The following is a 15,115-nucleotide window of genomic DNA, read 5'->3' as shown; positions in this document are numbered from 1 at the left end:
TTTTCACACATTCAGCCACTGTGTCTTTGATTAAAGAATAAAATACATTTACATTTATTTTTTTCATTTACATTTAATGTAATTATTGATAAATTATAACGTACTTTTACATTTTGTTAATTGAAAAGTGTTGTTAGGAAATCTACCAATAGGGCAGCCCCGGTGGTGCAGGGGTTTGGCGCCGCCTGCAGCCTGGGGTGTGATCCTGAAGACCCAGGATCGAGTCCGGCATCGGGCTCCCTGTGTGGAGCCTGCTTCTCCCTCTGCCTGTGTCTCTGCCTCTCTCTCTCTGTGTCTATGAATAAATAAATAAAATCTTTAAAAAAAAAAAATGAAATCTACCAATAGGGCAGCCCAGGTGGCTCAGCAATTTAGCGCCACCTTCAGCCCAGGGTGTGATCCTAGAGTCCTGGGATAGAGTCTCACGTCCGGCTCCCTGTATGGAGCCTGCTTCTCCCTCTGGCCTGTCTCTGCCTCTCTCTCTCTCTGTCTCTCTCTGTCTCTCTCTCTGTCTCTCATGAATGAATAAATAAATAAAATCTTTAAAAAAAAGGAAATCTACCAATAGTCTTATGGAGATTCCCTCGTATATAACTTCTATCTTTTCTCTTGCTGATTTCAAAATTATTTCTTTGACTGATTTTTGACAATTGTAATGTGCCATCAAGATGTGGCTCTAATTGAGTTCAACACACTGAAGATCCTGTAGGCCTCTTGGATCTGGACATCTGTGTCTCCCAATGTCTGGGGTGTTTTCAACCATTATTGTTTTAAAAATATTTTTGTCCCTTTTTTCCTTATTCTGGATTTCTCATTATGTAAATGTTGCTTTGTCTCATTATGTCCCATTAGTCCATTAGACTTTCTTAACTCTTTTTCATACTGTGTTTGGATAACTACAAATGTCTTATAGGTCATTGATTCGTTTTTTAATAAATTAATTTTTTACTGGTGTTCAATTTACCAACATACAGAATAACACCCAGTGCTCATCCCGTCAAGTATCCCCCTCAGTGCCCGTCACCCATTCACCCCCACCCCCCGCCCTCCTCCCCTTCTACCACCCCTAGTTTGTTTCCCAGAATTAGGAGTCTTTATGTTCTGTCTCCCTTTCTGATATTTCCCACACATTTCTTCTCCCTTCCCTTATATTCCCTTTCATTATTATTTATATTCCCCAAATGAAGGAGAACATACACTGTTTGTCCTTCTCCGATTGACTTACTTCACTCAGCATAATACCCTCCAGTTCCATCCACGTTGCAGCAAATGGTGGGTATTTGTCATTTCTAATGGCTGAGGAATATTCCATTGTATACATAAACCACATCTTTTTTATCCATTCATCTTTCGATGGACGCCGAGGCTCCTTCCACAGTTTGGCTATTGTGGACATTGCTGCTAAAACATAGGGGTGCATGTGTCCCGGCGTTTCATTGCATCTGAATCTTTGGGGTAAATCCCCAACAGTGCAATTGCTGGGTCGTAGGGCAGGTCTATTTTTAACTCTTTGAGGAACCTCCACACAGTTTCCCAGAGTGGCTGCACCAGTTCACATTCCCACCAACATTGTAAGAGGGTTCCCTTTTCTCCGCATCCTCTCCAACATTTGTTGTTTCCTGTCTTGTTAATTTGCCCCATTCTCACTGGTGTGAGGTGGTATCTCATTGTGGTTTTGATTTGTATTTCCCTGATGGCCAGTGATACAGAGCATTTTCTCATGTGCTTGTTGGCCATGTCTATGTCTTCGTCTGTGAGATTTCTCTTCATGTCTTTTGCCCATTTCGTGAGTGGATTGTTTGTTTCTTTGGTGTTGAGTTTAATAAGTTCTTCATAGATCTTGGAAACTAGCCCTTTATCTGATACGTCATTTGCAAATATCTTCTCCCATTCTTTAGGTTGTCTTTTAGTTCTGTTGACTGTATCCTTTGCTGTGCAAAAGCTTCTTATCTTGATGAAGTCCCAATAGTTCATTTTTGCTTTTGTTTCTTTTGCCTTCATGGATGTATCTTGCAAGAAGTTACTGTGGCCAAGTTCAAAAAGGGTGTTGCCTGTGTTCTCCTCTAGGATTTTGATGGAATCTTGTCTCACATTTAGATCTTTCATCCATTTTGAGTTTATCTTTGTGTATGGTGAAAGAGAGTGGTCTAGTTTCATTCTTCTGCATGTGGATGTCCAATTTTCCCAGCACCAATTATTGAAGAGACTTTCTTCCAATGGATAGTCTTTCCTCCTTTATCGAATATTAGTTGACCATAAAGTTCAGGGTCCACTTCTGGGTTCTCTATTCTGTTCCATTGATCTATGTGTCTGTTTTTGAGCCAGTACCACACTGTCTTAATGACCACAGCTTTGTAGTACAACCTGAAATCTGGCTTGTGATGCCCCCAGCTATGGTTTTCTTTTTTAATATTCCCCTGACTATTCGGGGTGTTTTCTGATTCCACACAAATCTTAAAATAATTTGTTCCAACTCTCTGAAGAAAGTCCATGGTATTTTGATAGGGATTGCATTAAACGTGTATATTGCCCTGGGTAACATTGACATTTTCACAATATTAATTCTGCCAATCCATGAGCATGGAATATTTTTCCATCTCTTTGTGTCTTCCTCAATTTCTTTCAGAAGAGTTCTGTAGTTTTTAGGGTATAGATCCTTTACCTCTTTGGTTAGGTTTATTCCTAGGTATCTTATGCTTTTGGGTGCAACTGTAAATGGGATTCACTCCTTAATTTCTCTTTCTTCAGTCTCATTGTTAGTATAGAAATGACATTGATTTCTGGGCATTGATTTTGTATCCTGCCACGCTACCAAATTGCTGTATGAGTTCTAGCAATCTTGCGGTGGAGGCTTTTGGGTTTTCTATGTAGAGTATCAGTCATCGGTGAAGAGGGAGAGTTTGACTTCTATTTGCCAATTTGAATGCCTTTAATGTCTTTTTGTTGTCTGATTGCTGAGGCTAGGACTTCCAATACTATGTTGAATAGTAGTGGTGAGAGTGGACATCCCTGTCTTGTTCCTGATCTTAGGGGAAAGGCTCCCAGTGCTTCCCCATTGAGAATGATATTTGCTGTGGGCTTTTCGTAGATGGCTTTTAAGACGTTGAGGAAAGTTCCCTCTATCCCTACACTTTGAAGAGTTTTGATCAGGAATGGATGCTGTATTTTGTCAAATGCTTTCTCTGCATCTAATGAGAGGATCATAAGATTCTTGGTTTTTCTCTTGCTGATATGATGAATCACATTGATTGTTTTACGAGTGTTGAACCAGCCTTGTGTCCCGGGGATAAATCCTACTTGGTCTTGGTGAATAATTTTCTTAATGTACTGTTGGATCCTATTGGCCAGTATCTTGTTGAGAATTTTTGCATCCATATTCATCAGGGATATTGGTCTGTAATTCTCCTTTTTGGTGGGGTCTTTTTCTGGTTTTGGAATTAAGGTGATGCTGGCCTCATAGAATGAATTTGGAAGTACTCCATCTCTTTCTATCTTTCCAAAGAGCTTTAGTAGAATAGGTATGATTTCTTCTTTAAACGTTTGATAGAATTCCCCTGGGAAGCCATCTGGCCCTGGACTCTTGTGTCTTGGGAGGTTTTTGATGACTGCTTCAATTTCCTCCCTGGTTATTGGCCTGTTCAGGTTTTCTGTTTCTTCCTATTCCAGTTTTGGTAGTTTGTGGCTTTCCAGGAATGCATCTATTTCTTCTAGATTGCCTAATTTATTGGTGTATAGCTGTTCATAATATGTTTTTAAAATCGTTTGTATTTCCTTGGTGTTGGTAGTGATCTCTCCTTTCTCATTCATGATTTTATTAATTTGAGTCTTCTCTCTCTCTTTTAATAAGGTTGGCTAATGGTTTATCTATCTTATTAATTCTTTCAATGAACCAACTCCTGGTTCTGTTGATCTGTTCCACAGTTCTTCTGGTCTCGATTTCGTTGAGTTCTGCTCAAATTTTAATTAACTCTCTTCTTCTGCTGGGTGTAGGGTCCATCTGCTGTTTTTTCTCTAGCTCCTTTATGTGTAAGGTTAGCTTTTGTATTTGAGTTCTTTCCAGTTTTTGAATGGATGCTTGTATTGCGATGAATTTCCCCCTTAGGACTGCTTTTGCTGCATCCCAAAGATTTTGAACGGTTGTATCTTCATTCTCATTAGTTTCCATGAATCTTTTTAATTCTTCCTTAATTTCCTGGTTGACCCTTTTATCTTTTAGCAGGATGGTCCTTAACCTCCACGTGTTTGAGGTCCTTCCAAACTTCTTGTTGTGATTTAGTTCTAATTTCAAGGCATTATGGTCTGAGAATATGCAGGGGACGATCCCAATCTTTTGGTATCGGTTCAGACCCGATTTGTGACCCAGTATGTGGTCTATTCTGGAGAAAGTTCCATGTGAACTTGAGAAGAATGTGTATTCAGTTGAGTTTGGATGTAAAGTTCTGTAGATATCTGTGAAATCCATCTGGTCCAGTGTATCATTTAAAGCTCTCATTTCTTTGGAGATGTTGTGCTTAGAAGACCTATCGAGGGTAGAAAGAGCTAGATTGAAGTCACCAAGTATAAGTGTATTATTATCTAAGCATTTCTTCACTTTGGTTATTAATTGGTTTAAATATTTGGCAGCTCCCACATTCGGGGCATATATATTGAGGATTGTTAAGTCCTCTTGTTGGATAGATCCTTTAAGTATGAGATAGTGTCCCTCTTCATCTCTCACTACAGTCTTTGGGGTAAATCTTAGTTTATCTGATATAAGGATGGCTACCCCTGCTTTCTTTTGAGGACCATTTGAATGGTAAATGGTTCTCCAACCTTTTATTTTCAGGTTGTAGGTGTCCTTCTGTCTAAAATGAGTCTCTTGTAGACAGCAAATAGATGGGTCCTGCTTTTTTATCCAGTCTGAAACCCTGTGCCTTTTGATGGGGTCATTAAGCCCGTTCACATTCAGAGTTACTATTGACAGATATGAGTTTAGTGTCATCATGATATCTATTCAGTCCTTGTTTTTGTGGATTGTTCCACTGAACTTCTTCTTAAAGGGGAATTTTAAGAGTCCCCCTTAAATTTCTTGCAGAGCTGGTTTGGAGGTCACATATTTTTTCAGTGCCTGCCTGTCTTGGAAGCTCTTTATCTCTCCTTCCATTTTGAATGAGAGCCTTGCTGGATAAAGTATTCTTGGTTGCATGTTCTTCTCATTAAGGACCCTGAATATATCCTGCCAGCCCTTTCTGGCCTGCCAGGTCTCTGTGGAGAGGTCTGCGTTACCCTAATACTCCTCCCCATAAAAGTCAGGGATTTCTTGTCTCTTGCTGCTTTAAGGATCTTCTCTTTATCTTTGGAATTTGCAAGCTTAACTATTAGATGTCGAGGTGTTGAACGGTTTTTATTGATTTGGGGGGGGGAGGATCTCTCTATTTCCTGGATCTGAATGCCTGTTTCCCTTCCTAGATTAGGAAAGTTTTCAGCTACGATTTGTTCAAATACATATTCTGGCCCTCTGTCCCTTTCGGCGCCCTCGGGAACCCCAATTAAATGTAGGTTTTTCTTCCTCAGGCTGTCGTTTATTTCCCTTAATCTGTCTTCATGGTCTTTTAATTGTCTGTCTCTTTTTTCCTCAGTTCCCCTCTTTGCCATCAACTTGTCTTCTATGTCACTCACTCGTTCTTCCACCTCGTTAACCCTCGTCGTTAGGACTTCTAGTTTGGATTGCATCTCATTCAATTGATTTTTAATTTCTGCCTGATTGGATCTAAATTCTGCAGTCATGAAGTCTCTTGAGTCCTTTATGCTTTTTTCTAGAGCCACCAGTAGCTGTATAATAGTGCTTCTGAATTGGCTTTCTGACATTGAATTGTAATCCAGATTTTGTAACTCTGTGGGAGAGACGACTGTTTCTGATTCTTTCTTTTGAGGTGAGGTTTTCCTTCTAGTCATTTTGCTCAGTGCAGAGTGGCCAAAAACAAGTTGTATTGGGAAAAAGAGAAAAAGAGAGAGAAAGAAGGAAAGAAAAGAGAAAAAGAAAAAAGAAAAAAGGAAAAAAGAGAAGAAAAAGAGAAAGAAAAAGAAAGAAAGGGGGAAAAAGGGTGGGGGAAATAATCAGAAATCAAAAAGAAAAAAAAAAAAAACCACGGAGGAGTATCTTCTGATTCTGTATACTTTAAGTCCCTTGACTTCCCCTGGAACTTGTCCGTCTAGCTGGTCTTCTGGGGGAGGGGCCTGTTGTGCTGATTTTCAGGTGTGAGCACTTGGGGGAGCTGCTCTGCCCCTGCCTGGTGCAGGGCTCAGTGCGGGTTGTTTACCCCGTGAGGCCCCAGGAGGAACAACCCCAGTGGCTCTAGAGCCCTGGATTCAGCCCCCGCAGGAACTCCGGAGCTCTCCGTCTGCAGGGCCTGGAGGCTCCGGGGCGGGGCCGCTGATCTGCTCAGCTGGGGCAGGAGCGTCCTTGCTGTCCTGGGCCCTCCCCACCTCTGCCTGTCCCTGGGGAGGCCGGATCCTGGGCTGTGTCCCGGCGCCCTGTGCTCCGGAGCCTGCGCTGGTGGATTCGCGCTCCCGCCCCGCAGCCCCCTCCGCGGAGCCGCCCCCGAGCCCCCCGAGCTGCTCCGGGTCCCCCGTGCGCGCTGCAGCCCTTAGGGAGCTCGGCGCACTCTCCCGGGGCGCAGGTGTCTGTTAATGTCCCCGGGAGCCCAAGGGCATCCCCGCCCTCCCAGGTCCTGCTCCACCTCCCTGCGGGCCCCTTTCCCTCGGGAAGGTTGGTGCAGCTCCTGCTCCTCCGGGACGGGGCTCTCCTGTCCTGGGGACACTCGCCCCGGCCTCAGCCCGGCTCCTCGCGGGCCCCTCCCCCTCGGAGGCCTTTTATTTCTTTATGTCTTTTTCCCCGTCTTCCTACCTGGATAGAAGCGTGAACTCTTCTCACTGTAGCGTTCCAGCTGTTCTCTCTTTAACTCTCAGGCCGAATTCATAGATTTTCAGGATAATCTGAAGGTTATCTAGGTTATCTAGGTAATTTGGTGGGGACAGGTGATTTGGAGACCCTGCTCTTCCGTCATCTTGCCCCTCCTCCGGTCATTGATTCTTTTGATGGACAAGTCTGCTTGCTCTTTTTAAATTAAATTGAATTAAATTTTTTAAATTTTTATGTAAATTCTAGTTAGTTAATACACAGTACAATATTTGTTTCAGGAGTAGAATTCAGTGATACATCAATTAAATACAATACCCAGTGCTCTTCATACCAGTACACTCCTTAATACCAATCATCTATCTAGACTGTCCCTCACCCACCTCCCTCCACCAACCCTCAGTTTGTTGTCTATCATTAAAAGTCTTTTATAGTTTGTGGGGAGCCTTAACAATTGGTTAAGGATCCAACTCTTGGTTTTAGCTCAGGTCATAATTTCAGGGTTGTGAGATCAAGCCCCACATTGGGCTCCACGCTTAGGGCAAAGTCCGCTTGGGATTCTTTTCACCTGTCCCTCTGCCCCTCTCACTTGCGCTTGCTCTCTCTCTCAATAAATAAATAAACCTTCAAAAAGAAAAGGTTCTCTTATGGTTTGTTTCCCTCCTTTTCTCCCTTCCCATATGTTCATCTATTTTGTTTCTTAAATTCTTAGATGAATTCTAAATTCACTCTTAAATATGATTGAAATCATATGGTATTTGTCTTTCTCTGAATGATTTCACTTAGCATAATACACTCTAGCTCAATCCACTTCATTGCAAATGGCAAGATTTCACTCTTTTTGATGGCTGAGTAATATCCCATTGGAGTAATATCCCATTGTATACATATATACCATCTCTTCTTTATCCATTCATCAGTTGATGGATACTTGGGCTCTTTCCTTAGTTTGACTACTGTTGATAATGCTGCTATAAACATCAGGGTGCATGTAACCCTTCAGTCTACATTTTTGTATCCTTTGGGTAAATGTCTGTGCAATTGCTGGATCATAGGATATTTCTATTTTTAAGTTTTTGAGGAATCTTCATACTGTTTTTCAGAGTAGCTGCACCAGTTTGTATTCCCACCAACACTGTAAGAGTTCCCCTTTCTCACCATCTTCACCAACATCTCTTGTTTTCTGCATTGTTAATTTTAGCCATTTTTTTTAACACTCTACATGCTCTTTATTACAAGACTACTGAGCATACATGGAAAATTCATCATCCAGGAACTACATCTAAAGCACAAATATTTGAAAAAAAGAGAAGAAAACAGATTCATTAAATTATATGATTAAATCATTGGCCAAACAGAAAATTTATATAATAAAGCCAGAAAAAAAGCTGTAAAATATAGTTTTCAATAATTATTCACATTCAAGGCTGTATATCAATGCATACAACAACATGGCCCCAAACATGAATTCAATCCAAATAATTCATATATTAGATTTTAAATAACACAGACTGAACTAGAGGCCAACAACAGCTGGCAAATAACCTTATATAAGAATAAAAATACAAAAGTGTATATCTTAATATCATTGCATCATTTGTTTTCATAAGTTTTAAAGGTGTGAGGTGGTAGGTGTGACGTGGTATCCCATTGTGGTTTTAATTTGTACTTCCCTGATGATGAGTGATGCTGAGCATCTTTTCATATGTCTGTTAGCCTTCTGGACATTGTCTTTGGAGAAGTCTATTCATGTCTTCTGCCCATTTCTTAACTGGATTATTTGTTTTTTGGGTATTCAGTCTGATAAGTTGTTGTTGTTGTTTTTTTTAAGTAGGCTCCACACCCAGCATGGAACCCAGTATGGGGTGAGATCAAGATCTGAGCTGAGATCAAGAGTCAGATGCTTAACTGACTGAGCCACCCAGGCACCCCAACAGGGTTTTTTACACATTTTGGATGCTTATCCTTTATCAGATATATCATTTGCAAATATTTTCTCCCATTTCATAGGCTGCCTTTTAGTTTTACTGATTGTTTCCTTTGCTGTGCAGAAGTTTTTGTGTTTGATGAAGTCCCACTAGTTTATTTTTGCTTTTGTTTCCCTTTCCTATGGTGATGTGTCTAGTAAGAAGCTGCTATGGCCAAGATCAAAGATGTTGCTTCTTGTGTTGTTCCTGAAGGGTTTTCATGGTTTCCTGTCTCACATTTAGGTCTTTCATCCATTTTGAATTTATTTTTGTGTGTGATATAAGAGAGTGGTCCAGTTTCATTCTTTTGCATGTTGCTGTCTAGTTTTCCCAAAACTGTTTGTTGAAGGGACTTTTTACCCTTGGATATTCTTTCCTCCTTTTTTTGGAGATTAGTTAACCATATAGTTGTGGGTCCTTTTCTGGGTTTTCTATTCTGTTCCATTGATCTATGGGTCTGTGTTTGTGCCAATACCACACTGGCATGTAAACTGGATGGTTATAGCTTGAAGTCCAAAATCATGATGCCTCCAGATTTGGTTTTCTTTTTCAGAATTGTTTTCTCTATTCAGTGTCTTTTATGGTCTGCTTTTAAAGCACTGTATTTGGGATGCCTGGGTGACTCAGTGATTTAGCACCTGCCTTTGGCCCAGGGCGTGATCCTGGAGTCCCGGGATCAAGTCCCACGTCGGGCTCCCTGCATGGAGCCTGCTTCTCCCTCCGCCTGTGTCTCTGCCTCTCTCTCTCTCTGTCTCTCCTGAATAAATAACTAAAATCTTTTTTTTTTAAAGCTGTCTATTTAATTCTTCAGTTCAATGTCTGTTAGGTCTATTTAGTCTAAATGTCATTCAACTCGATTAATTCCTTACTGATATGTGGTCTCAATAATTTGCACTGTAAGTCATGTATTGAAGTCCCCTACTATTATTGCTTTGATGTCTATTGTTTTTGCTTCAGATCTGTTAATAATAATTTAATATATTAGGTAGTTCAATTTGGGCACTTATATGTTTAGAATCATTATATTTCCCTTATGAATTTACTCCCTTATCAATATATAATGACTTCCTTTCTCTCTTGGTACACTCTGACTGAAAGTCTATTTTGTCTGACATAAGTATAAGTTACCTCTGTGCTCTTTGGGTTTCCATCTGGCTGAAGTATCCCTTCATTTTCAGTCTGTAAGTGTCCTTAAAGCTTAAGAGAGTCTCTTGCAGGCAGCATATAGTTTTGCTATTTCATCACTCAGCAACTCTGTCTTTTAATGGCAAAATGTAAGCATTAACATTTAATGTGATTATTGATAAAAAATTACTATCACCATTTTATTGTTATCTGATTGTTTTGTATTTATTTTGTCTTTTCCTTTCTTACTATCTTTCTTTGTAAGTTGATGATTTTTATGCCATGGTATGCTTTGGTTCTTCTTACTTTATCACTTTTATGCGTATTACAGGTTTTTGTTTTGTGGTTACCATGAGGATTTCATAGTATATTTAATAGCTGTCTGTTTTTACCTGAATACAACTTCAATTGCATAAGTAATTTCTATCCATTTATGTTTCAACCAGCCCCTGTGATTTATGCTGATGTCTCAAATTACATCTTTTATTTTATGTGTCCATTAATTAATAATAATGTAGGTATTATAGTTATTTTCAATATTTTTGTCTCTCAAGCTTTTCTTCAAAGTGATTTACAAACCACATTGCAGAAGTAGACTATTTCTAATTTGACTATGTATTTATTTTTACCAGTGAATTTTATACTTTCCTATGTTTTCATGTTACGAATTACCATCCTTTTGTTTTACCCTTTGTTTTACCTTGAAGAACTCACTTAAGCATTCCTTATAGTGCAGGTCTAGTGGTGATAAATTCCTTCAAGTTTTGTTTGGGAAAGTCTTTAATCTTCCTGTCATTTCTGAACGAGAGCTTTCTGGGCAAGATATTCTTGGTTGACTTTTTTTCTTCGAGCATTTTTAATATATCCTACTATTATTTCCTGGACTGCAAGGTTTCTGCTGAGGATAAGCTTATAGCCTTATTAGGATTCACTTCTATAAGATGATACTATTTTCTCTTGCTTCTGCCAAAATTCTATCCTTGTCTTTGATTTTTGAGAGCTTGATTATAATGTATCTCATTGAAGATCTCTTTGGGTTAAATATGAGGATCTTTTAGCTTTCTGTACCTGGATGGCCATATCACTCTTCAGATTAGGGAAGTTTCCAGCCATTATTTCTTTAAATAGGTTTCTCTCCCTTTCTCCCTCTCTTCTACTTCTAGCACTGTCATTACTTCTTTGAATTGTGTCTTACAGGTTCATGGTTTTTCTCCACTCTTTTTCATTCTGATTTCTTTATTCTCCTCAAACTGAATATCAACAGATGTGTGTTCAAGCTCATTGACTCTTTTTTTCTGCTGGAATGAACCTGTCTTTGAAGCTATCTGTTGCATTTTTTATTTCACTTATTATATTTCTTATTTTCAGAATTTGTTTCTTATTACTTATTTCTTTTTTTCTGTTTTTTAAAAGATGTATTTATTTGAGAGAAAGCATGCATGAGTGGGGGTGAGGGGCAGAGGGAGAAGCAGACTCCCTGCTGAGCGTGGAGCATCTCAGGGCTTCATCCCAGGACTCTGAGATCATGACCTGAGCCCACACCAAATGCTTAACTGGCTGAGCCACGAAGGGGTCTTTGACTTCTATTTCTTTGTTGAACTTCTTGGTTCGTTCATTTATTGCTTTCCTGAGTCCATTCACTTGTTTGTGTTCTTTTGAATCTCACAAAGCTTCCTCAAAATAACTATTTTAAATCCCTTTTCAGATAACTCACAAATCTCTCTTTCTTTGTGGGTCATTTACTGGGATATTATTGTTTTCCTCTGGCAATATCATGTTTCTTTGCCTTTTTGTGTTTTTGATTGCTTTGTGTTGATACCTATATATCTGAGGGTTCAGTGACCTCTCCTACTCTTTTCAGCCTGGCTTCACCTAGCAATTTCTATAAGGGCACCAGTTTAGTGGAATGTACCATCTTTTGTTGCTCAAAAGGCACAATGTTGTAGTCTCCATTCCACTCCATCAGCTGAGGTTGATGCTTATCTCACTGAAGGGATTTTCTGTATCTATGACTTCAGAGGACCTGTGTCAGTGACAGGTAGAGCTAATTGGGATCTTCAGAGGTGAGGCCTGGTGGATGTTTCTCTTCTTTTTTCCAATGGGCAAAAGTTCCAGTCAGGGGGATTCTTCTTGGAACCTGCTCTGGTGTGCTGGCACTCAGAGAACTCATAATAGTGTTGGGACCAGGAGCCTAGGATCAGCATACATGGAACTACCATAGCACCTGGGGCCTAGAGCACAGGCCACTTGCTGAGGCCACTTGTGGAATGTGTAGATATCCCATGGTACTAGGTCTTGAGGGCTTACCCCTGTGACTCTGGCTGGTGGGCAGAAGGAGTAATGCAGCAGTGGCATAGGCCCTGGGATGGCAAGATGGAGAGGTATCTTGGGACCATGCACAGGGTGCAGTAGTCGCACAGCCTGGGGATATTGGGTCAAAGTCTCAATTCTGGATCTAGGGTACAGTCACAGGATAGCAGCATGATTCCAGTGGTGGTCTATTACACCCCCATGAGGAACCCAGAGTGTTTGGCTCTGAATAGCACCCTCATGGCCCTGGCAATATTCAGTGCTGTGATTTTTAGACCTATGGAGTTGACTTGGCCCCAGTGACTTGCAGAACCCAACATGCATGCCAAGTGGGGCTTAGGGCAGTAGTACCACCCTCGGCAATAACAATTTAGAGCATGGATCTAGGGGAGGGGATGGTTTTTAGGGTAGTAACAACCCAGTTCTAAAAGTGATGGACTCAAACCGCCAATGTGGGGATAGTGCTTTGGGCAGTTGCAGTGCCCTTTGCAATGACAATTCAGACCTATGACTTGAAACCCAGTGGTGGGGCCCAGGATGACAAAAGCAACCAAAATGGCAGCCAAAGCATGACTTGAGGTCCTGGATGTGGAGGTTAGGGCAAAGGAGTTGTCCCAGTAATGGTGGGGGACCAGAGGTGGGACCAGAGGTGGGTCCCTGATCTTACATATGGTGAGAAGCCGTGTGTGGTAGCCAACCCCTGAATACAGGGTACAGTAGCAACTGTGGCTGCCCAGGACATGTCTCACTTTAGTGACAGCTCCAGCCTCTGGAAGTAGATGCAGAGGGCATTTCAGGCCACTCTCACTAGGGTGAGTGTTGGTGAACACTGTGGGTAACCTCTATAGCACGGGCTGTGAACTTCTACAGTGGTGGGGCTTGCTTCTGCTGCTCTCCTTTTTCTCTGTGGGGTGTACATTCTCTGAGGGAATCTATACCTTTCACCCCCACCCCTGCCCAGGGTGACTTCTGACTAGGGGATGGAGAGACACAGAAAAAGTACTTCCTGTCTGTTCTATGCTGCCATCCTTAATTTTAGAGCTCAAATTGCTTTTGCTTGTTCTGTGTAGTCCAGAGCTTTCCCCAAGCTCTTTCTTCAGTCTATATTTATTTACTATCCTTAATGTTTTGTGCATGTGAAGAGGAGACAAGAATTGGGACCTCCTAACCTTTCATCTTGCTGATGTCACTCTGGTTCCCTTTATCCTTTTCTTCTATGAACCTGTCCTAGGTTTTTGCTTTGTAGTTACTATGAGGGTTATGTAATATATCTTATAGATAAAATAGTTTAATTTAACTCAACTTTGATCACCTACCAAAGCTGTACCCTTTCTTTCTCCCTCTTATATTTTTGATGTCATAACAAATCATGGTAACTATAATTATTTAATACTCTTCTTTAAACTTTATAGTATAATTAAGTGATTCATACACCATCACGTTTCAGAATTAGTTTTCTGAGTCTGACCATATATTTATCTTTATCAATGTGTTGTGTGTTTGCTTATGTTTTCATGTTGCTGATTTGAGGTAACAGATACCACATTTGAAGTAACAGACACCACTTTAATTTCATCTTTTAATTTCAGCCTGAAGAATTCCTTTCAGCATTTCTTGCAAGGTAGATCTGATCACGATGAATTCCCTCATCTTTTCTTTGAAGGAGAAGTCTTTATTTCTCCTTCATATGTGAAGGATAACTATGCCAAAGAGCATATTCTTCATTGGCAGATTTTTTTCCAATTTATTAGATATGTCAGTCTACTCTTTCCTGATCTGTAGGGCTTCTGCTAAGAAATCTGGTGACATATGACCAAGTAGGATATATCCCCGGGATGCAAGGCTGGTTCAACACTCGTAAAACAATCAATGTGATTCATCATATCAGCAAGAGAAAAAACAAGAACGATATGATCCTCTCAATTGATGCAGAGAAAGCATTTGACAAAATACAGCATCCATTCCTGATCAAAATCCTTCAGAGTGTAGGGATAGAGGAAACATTCCTCAACATTTAAAAGCCATCTACGAAAAGCCCACAGCAAATATCATTCTCAATGGGGAAGCACTGGGAGCCTTTCCCCTAAGATCAGGAAGAAGACAGGGATGTCCACTCTCACCACTGCTATTCAACATAGTACTGGAAGTCCTAGCCTCAGCAATCAGACAACGAAAAGAAATAAAAGGCATTTAAATTGGCAAAGAAGAAGTCAAACTCTCCCTCTTCACCGATGACATGATACTCTACATAGAAAACCCAAGATTGCTAGAACTCATACAGCAAGTTGGCAGTGTGGCAGGATACGAAATTAATGCCCAGAAGTCAGTGGCATTTCTATACACTAACAATGAGACTGAAGAAAGAGAAATTAAGGAGTCAATCCCATTTACAATTGCACCCAAAAGCATAAGATACCTAGGAATAAGCCTAACCAAAGAGGTAAAGGATCTATACCCTAAAAACTACAGAACACTTCTGAAAGAAATTGAGGAAGACACAAAGAGATGGAAAAATATTCCATGCTCATGGATTGGCAGAATTAATATTGTGAAAATGTCAATGTTACCCAGGGCAATTTACACGTTTAATGCAATCCCTATCAAAATACCATGGACTTTCTTCAGAGAGTTAGAACAAATTATTTTAAGATTTGTGTGGAATCAGAAAAGACCCCGAATAGCCAGGGGAATTTTAAAAAAGAAAACCATAGCTGGGGGCATCACAATGCCAGATTTCAGGTTGTACTACAAAGCTGTGGTCATCAAGATAGTGTGGTACTGGCACAAAAACAGACACATAGATCAATGGAACAGA

Source organism: Canis aureus, chromosome 37, assembly GCF_053574225.1.
Source record: "Canis aureus isolate CA01 chromosome 37, VMU_Caureus_v.1.0, whole genome shotgun sequence".
Classification (NCBI taxonomy): Eukaryota; Metazoa; Chordata; class Mammalia; order Carnivora; family Canidae; genus Canis; species Canis aureus.
Note: the sequence above shows the minus strand (reverse complement) of the source record.